General features: G+C 43.6%; 1 long non-coding RNA gene across 1 annotated transcript; it reads left to right on the top strand.

The window, feature by feature from the left end:
- The first annotated feature begins 3,887 nt into the window (after window positions 1-3,887).
- LOC146036596 (uncharacterized) lies at window positions 3,888-6,221 on the top strand. The gene is made up of 3 exons (XR_014460875.1): window positions 3,888-4,048; window positions 5,110-5,204; window positions 5,949-6,221. It is a non-coding gene; the product is annotated as an uncharacterized LOC146036596 (long non-coding RNA).
- The last annotated feature ends 1,915 nt before the right edge of the window (window positions 6,222-8,136 follow it).

Here is an 8,136-nt window from a genome sequence, read left to right on the forward strand (position 1 = left end):
ATTTGTGTCAGATAAATCACATGTGATTTATCACATGTAATTAATCACGTGATTTATCTGATGCAAATTGGATGTGCCATGAGATTTATCTGATGGGATGGCCCTAGGGAGTGGCCTGAACAGTGCTATACCTTGCAGGTATTACTGTTCTGAGAAAAGGAGAATGGTGGTATATGTATATATAGCTGGGGGGGGGGTCGTCATTCGCGCCGCAGCGGGAGACACGAACAACTCACTGAACTCACCTTTTTGTACTGTGCCGCCACCCCCCCCCCCCCCTCAAACTATACATAGCCACAGTGCTACTGTCATCTGGAGGGAACGGTTTTGTTTGTTATTAACATTTTGATCCCATTACTGGAGTAAAGCATGTCTCACCTACATGCTTTAAAAAAGGAGCGAGAGTTCCGAAACGTCAGCAGCTTGTATCACTGAATACAAATTTGAAAAAAAGACCTCTGAGTGCCGTTGTACTTTTCCTCGTACTCATCACCACTGAGGGCACCGGGGCAGCTGCTCAGAAGAGGAGAGTGCCAGGCCATATAGCACAGTTCAAATGTATGTGCTGCACATGTGCTTCGGATCACATTACATCGCAAATAGTATGTGATAAAATGCAATGTAGTCCAAAACACATGCAATTATCGCAGCATGCAGGAGCACCTAAGTAAATGGACCTCAAAGTTTTGCAAAAGTTTTGCTGTGCCACATTACACTTCAGGGTCACACAATGTTTTATTTTCTCGCATTGGGTTTTTAATATATTTTATTTCTTTAAGATTCAATGAAAAGATTCTGCATTTTAGCCCCTTCAGTGGCAGTGCCGCAGCGTGCAGTCCCGGAAAATTTCCAGGCATGCCACAAATCTACAGTTGTGCGCCAGTGGTGCCCGCAGGTGTGCACCACTAGCGCATCACCTCAGCAGCAACCCCCACTAGGCCGCTCCCTCCCCATCTCCACTGTTGTGCCCTCCCTCACCTGCCGCCGCCATTACTTCGGGAGAGATGGCGGCAGGCTCGGGGATGTTCGGCATAGCCCGGGGGACTTGGGATCGCTCGGGTGTTCAGTGTGCTGCTATGATTGGCAGCGGCCGCAGCGGCAGGGGAGCTCCGCTGAAAACCGCTGGAGCGGAGGGGCTGGAGTGGTCACCAGAGGGGAGGGGAGCACTGGGACTCATCTAACCCATCAGTGAAGGGGTTAATCAGTTCAAATGTTAGTCCAGTCTGCTGATATAATAGCTTGATGTCAGCACATTTTATAACAAGTGTGGAGGTGGACAGACAAGGAAGGACACACACATCCAGTTATCTTACCAGTGATGCAATTTAGACAATAAATGGTGTTTGTACATTGCTGCTAAGAAGCCATAACCCCGTTACATGATTTTTACGGTCACTGTCTGAATTCAGCAGCTGGGGAGAGGGGGAGGTCGGGGTACAGGCTCTACAGAACGTACTGACATTCAGCAGCAGGGGAGGGGGGGTCCGGGCTCTACACAGCCCGTACTGACATTAAGCAGCAGGGGAGGGGGGGTCCGGGCTCTACACAGCCCGTACCGACATTCAGCAGCAGGGGAGGGGGGGTCCGGGCTCTACATTCAGCAGCAGGGGAGAGAATCTGTCATCCAGATTGAAGCAGAGAAGAGCGTCACTGCCGCCCTCTGCCCTCTGCAATCCTCTCCTGTCAGTGTCCGTCGCTCCTGTGACTGCTCCGGCTGCTGCTGCTTCTGACTGGGGGTTGGAGGATGGCCGCGCACAGGAGGTACCCGGAGTTCAACATATAGATATATCGGATCTGAAACATCGTGGGTGCTAAAAAGCACCCACGATGTGCCCATGATGGCTCAGATTCCGATATATCTTATGTTCTGCAGGTCCGACCACCTGATCCAATCTGATGAGCACAGGAACGCGCATCAGATTGGATCAGATGTCACAAACATGCGATTTTGGGCCGATTTCATCCGATTTATCGGCCCAAAGTGCCGAAATCGGATGAAATCGGCCAAAAATTGCATAGTGTATGGGGGCCTTAACATTTTCTATAGTATATTTATATGGGTCACGCAGGAATTGGAAAATGTCCCCCTAATAATCAGAGCTGTGACAAGGGACCATTCACAATTTTGCCACATGACAGCGTGACCAGAGCTGAATTTCCCATTAGGCACGTGAGGCACGTGCCTAGGGGCGGCACATGTTTGGGGGCGGCACTTGGATGCCTCTGATAGTACTGTCAGCCCAAAATGTACCAATAACTGCAAAAGACTCACTGTACTGTACTATTTTCCATCTTAAATCCATTATATTGGCTATTATCAAATGAGGGCTTATAAGTAATCAATAAAAATAATGCAATTAGGCGGGGGAGGGGTGCAAACATTATTGTTGTGCCTAGGGGCGCCCTCATCCCTAAATCTGCCCCTGAGCGTGACACCTCTGAAATGAGGCATTGTGCCTACATTTTTGCAATTTAATGGAAGTTCTGACACAATTTGTTGTAACTGTAAAGTATTTTTTACATGCTAGCGAACAGTGGGCAGATTATCTTCATTGTACTAGCAGGGGCCAGTGAGGAGTGTTAAGTTCACTCTTGGAACATTTTATCTCAGGCAAATGCTAAAATTTTGGTTTGCTCTATTACCGTAGAAAATTAATGGTACGTCATAAGGAACATGATGTGAAATGCCAATATATAATTTGTGGTTATTATGTTTCAGTTGTTAATATTTCTTGAATTGTACAAGGAGTTAGTAGAAATAAAATATGAACTGCATTTATAATGTTATTACATCTCCCCTTGTGCTGCAGGAACGACCTTCAGAGAAACCCATCTGCATCTGTATATCTAACTTGGAGCAGCTGCGGGTGTTAAATCCTCCATTCAGTCCTGTCTTGTGGAGGTTCATGGAATCTGTCTATCCCGGCGGAATAAGCTGCATTGTGAAGAAGGGTGAATGGCTGAAACGATTGGGTAGGTCATGTAGGTAGTACACTGCAAAAGCATACAAACATAATTCCAATATAATGTCCATGCAATTGCACACGTTGCTGCAGTTAGAGGCACCTAGCAAACACTTGAACATAATAAACAGAGGTTAATTGTCCTGTCAGAAGTATAACACACAAAAAATGAGCCATTGCCCCACATACAGGACAATATAGGCACATATAGCAACCTACTTACCGATGAAAGAATTAACAACACGGTTATGAGTCACTTCATTGTCATTACAAATAGTACAATTATAAGCCTGGTACCCAAATTCTGTGCTTCTTATTATAGTCCCATCTCTTTTCCAGATATGTTTTTGTTGTTTTGCCCTGCCCTTTCTTCTGCCACATTACCTATGCATTTATTCTAATACTGCCTTATTCAAATGAATGAATGATTGAACAATCCTTAAAATGCTAGTTGTCCCATCTTGTGAGAGCAGAGACAAAATATACTTTCCCAGTATTTTAACAGTGATATTTCACTGCTGAGATGAGTTTGATGGTAGGCACTTTGCTAATGTAGTCAGTAACTTAAACGGAACAATTGTTACACTTAAAGGGATATATTTACTTGAGGTCAATTTTGGTTGGTGTTGGAGGATTTTTGGTCGATGTTGACCTATTTAAAATCGATCATAATCGACGTTGAGCTTCCAGGGCTAGAACACAATTAACTAACATTTAAAAAAGAATATAAAATGTTATCTGTCAGTAAAAGTATATTTTAGCTCTAGGGGGGGGGGGGATTAAATAAGTAAACAATAAGAAAACAAAATCGCCCAAAATCGCCCTTTAGTACTGTAAATGTACCTCCAAGTCTGTGATTCATATTAATTTAATGGTGGAATCTTAATAGTGTCTTTACCATACTTTCTGTGTTTTCTAGGTGTGGGGCCTGCCTATGATTATGTTGGAACCAAAGACTCCATTATGATCAGAGTTCCTGATCACTCAGTCACAGCCCATCTTACTGACATGACAGGACCTTTAGCAATCACCTCTGCCAATCCAAGTGGAGAAAGCGATAGTACTCACCATGACCATGTGATAACGTAAGTGATGTACAGTATCTCAAACTGAACTAGCCCAGGCATGTGTAACTATAGTCCTCCAGCGGTTGTGAAACTACAAGTCCCATCATGCCTTGCCACGACTTTGCTATTAGGGAATGCTAAAACTTTGGCAAGGCATGCTGGGATGGGTAGTTTCACAACAGCTGGAGGGCCATAGTTTGGACATGCCTGAACTAGCCTGTTATAACAAAAATAAAATTATTATGAAGAATAAATAATCATTAATCATCTTGGCAACAATCTGGCTCTGACCAGATCTTTCTAGTAATTGCCTCCTGTCACAATTTCTTACATAGTGTAATGTTTACTTCTCTTTAATGACTCACTTTGTATTACTCTCAGCCTGTCATCATCTTAGTCACTGACACTGGGCCAGATTCTCTAAGCTTCAAAAGTAATAAAATGAAGAGTGATAAACAGCCAGCCAATCAGCTCCTACCTGCCATGTCACAGACTGTGTTTGAAAAATGTCAGGTACGAGCTGATTGGCTGGCTGTTTATCACTCTCTATTTTATCACTTTTGAAGCCTAGAGAATCTAGCCCAGTATCACCATCTCCACACAGCGCTCTCCAGAGCTGACTTATTTGGTACTAAGTACTGCTCCATAAACAATCTTGGTGTTTCCATTCAATTTGTTGTATTATCAAGATACCATGTTTTAAAGTGATTGTAATCCAACATTTTATTAAACATGTTTATTTTATTGAATTTTACAAAATCAACTAAAAATGACTGTAGCATAAAGGTCTCTAATATTTTAATGACAATCAATACAGAAATGCCCCGCTCTAGCCGTTTGGGGTAAATGTAATAGCCTGCAAACAGACTGGCAAGAATGGATGATCAGCAATCAGTTTTAAGGCAAAACTAACAAATAAAAAAGTAAACATCGGTCTTTTTAGTATTCCTTTTAATAATATGCTTTGGTAGAACCTTTGTATATTATAAATGTGCTATGTATTTTATAATGTGTAATGCACTGTACAGTCATTTCTCATTACAGTTCATTCATAACACTATGAATATCATTTTTTACAGACGTCTGAACCACAAATTGGATGCGATTCTGTGTGATGGTTATTCCAATGAGCTTGTGGGTTCAACTGTAGTGATCTGTACCAAAATAGATGAAGGTAAATACTTATTCCACAGCCCTTAAATATCTTAAACACTTTCTGAAAACCTGTCACTGTTAGAGTATACACACGGTGCGATTCCTTTTCAATTCAATCCTGATTGGATCGTGACATTGTACACATTCGATTTGAACTTTATAGTACAAATCTGTACTACATCTGTACTACATAGTCTTGCCTGCACAGTCTATTTCCTACTTGATATAGACTGAACAGGAGCTCACATCGGGATCGAGTGTGGCTGAAAAAACAAAACAAATCAAAACAAAAGTAACCATGAATCGCACCAAGACCCTTATTCAGATCTGATGGCAGTACAAATTTGTTCTCAAAATGGGCCAAACCATATGCAATGCAGGTGGGGCAGATGTAACATATATTGAGAGAGTTAGATTTGTGCAAGTTATTTTGTTTCTGTGCAGGGTAAATAATGGCTGCATTATTTTTACACTGCATTTCAGTTTCAACACACCCCACCCAAATATAACTCTCTCTGCACATGTTACATCTGCCCCACCTGCAGTGCACATGGTTTTGCCCATTTTGAGAACAAATTTGTACTGCAATCAGATCTGAATAAGGGCCCATGTGTATGATCAGACCAGCTATAGAACCTCAATTAATTAAATGCATATTATCTACCCTATGGAATGGATACAAAAAGCTGTTCCAAATCTCAGTCTGTCTGATAACATAGATTTGAGCATCACCACCATCATCGTCATACTTTTTCTTTTCCAGGGACAATCAGTATACTGCGGGAAGGTTGTGTGCCAGCTGCTATAATTATGGAGTTGTTTGAGCGTGCTAAGAACATGGAGCAAGATGTGCTATAGTAACATGGAAAGAATTGCTGCATTAGTCACCTGCCTATCTACACAAACTACTAGTCCCGCAGGCGGGACTCAAAATTTGTTGCCTTGTGTAAATATATTTATATATGTTTGAAAACCACGTGTGTTCACTGTTTATACTGTATTTATTAATTTGTAAATTGGAAAATGAAGAATTGATTTTATGTAGCATTTAAACTATTGTCAAAATGATAATAAAAAAGTTACTTTAATTTATTTATTTTCTATCACTATATTTCCACAAGTGTCTAAAAAGTATTCTGTTCTCTTTTTGTTTTCTAAAATACAAATTAAGTAACTAATATTAAAGTAGTTTGGTAAAATAAAGTTACTATTCCATGTGACGCAGTATTATAAGCAGTCTAAAGCTGGCCATACACGATTCAGGCTCTTTTCATGTGATTACAGTGAAAAGCAGTGAAAACCATCCAAATCGCATGTGATTGACAGCAGGTCCGATGTGATGAGCGGACCTGTGCGCATTGCACCAGAGGCTGCAGAAGTGATTTGTTCGACAGGCTTGGCTGGGATCGCATGCTATCTTTCTTATGCGAAAGGACTGCATACGATATATCGCAGCAGAGCCTGCTCTCCAGGAGGGTCCCAGGCAGCTCAAGGGGGGATTGCGGGGGACTTCTTTGCTCATTAACGTCACCCTAGTGTATGGGGGGCTTTAGAACTAGGGACCAGGGCCGCCATCAGGGGGGTGCTATGGGGCCACTGTCCCAGGTCTGGCCGCTCTGACAGAAGGTATAGCCTAGGCCATTCTATCCCCGCAGCCTGCACGGCCGCCAGCAACCCCCTTTACTATACAGCCATCAGCCATGGCTGCGGGTCACTGTCACCCACATTAACAGCAGTGGGCTGCAGGTTGGAGGATGGAGCTGTGGAGTGGAACAGGGAAGGAGATGCCTGGATGAGTGGGGACAAAGCCACTGGAGGGGAGCATACAGAGCTTCCGAGAGCCAGGTGAAGGAGGGATGGATGCTGCCATCGCCAGGAGCCGTATAGAGGGGGACAAAGCCGCTGCTGTTGGCAGGTATGTGGAGAGTAGAAGGAGCTGCTGGGAGCTGGGTAGAGGGGGAGGGGGGTAGGGGGCGGAGCTGCCATGCACGTGCTGGGAGCCAGGTCCTGAATAATCTGAAAAAGAAGCTGCCAGTTGGAGGGCCTGATCCTCTGAGGAGAAGCAGCACAGCACTGGCAGTGCAGAGGGAATGCAGCAGGGAATAGGCTGCTGTGAGAACAAATGTGCTGGACCAGGCAACAAACAGGAACAGGTCTGTCTTCCCATGCTCTGCTCCTTCTCCAGCTCATTGTCCATACTCTCATTGACCCCCCATCCCATTCCCAGTGTCTCCCTGTCTTCCCTAATCAAACAGCTCACTACACCTGTGATGTTGTCAGACTGCGTGCAGGTTTGTGCCCGTTACCTGGTGTTCCTCTTCTCCTTTCGGCACTGCTTGGCTGCGACCTGCCTGTTTCACTCGCCTGCAATTCAGAGGGCGGAGGGACAAAGGCACCCCAGGGAAACAATACCCCAAACAACCCCACAGAATGGTCACCACACGTTAGGACGGTGATCAAAGGTTTTATTTATCCACAAAGAGGTTAGTGGATTACCGCTATGAAAAACAATGCAGCAATTCAATGAAAAAGAAACGTTATCAGGATCAAAAGAGACAGGCACAGTTGGTAGTCTAAGAACAAAGATTCTAAATAAAGTTTCACCTGTGTGATATTGTGCGCAATGGGGTCACTGTGGCACCATAGGCCGCACCTCGCACAATACCCTGCCGTAGGGTAATACACTGTTTCAACAAATACATTTACGTGCAGATGTAAAGGTAATCAAAGATCTTATAAGGGGAATATCGTGCGCAATGGGGCCGCCCGTGACACTGACAGGCCGCAATTCCTATGATACACTATATCAACAGTATCACTATGCAGTTAGGCTACCCTGCAAATAATTCCAACCTTAAATCAACAGACTTGCAATTACATTTGAATGAATGACAGAAATATGCAATAGGTCATACCTCATATTAATAACATTAAGTATCCAGGCACTAAAG

This window comes from Crinia signifera, chromosome 9 (genome assembly GCF_055691185.1).
Source record: "Crinia signifera chromosome 9, ASM5569118v1, whole genome shotgun sequence".
Lineage (NCBI taxonomy): Eukaryota > Metazoa > Chordata > Amphibia > Anura > Myobatrachidae > Crinia > Crinia signifera.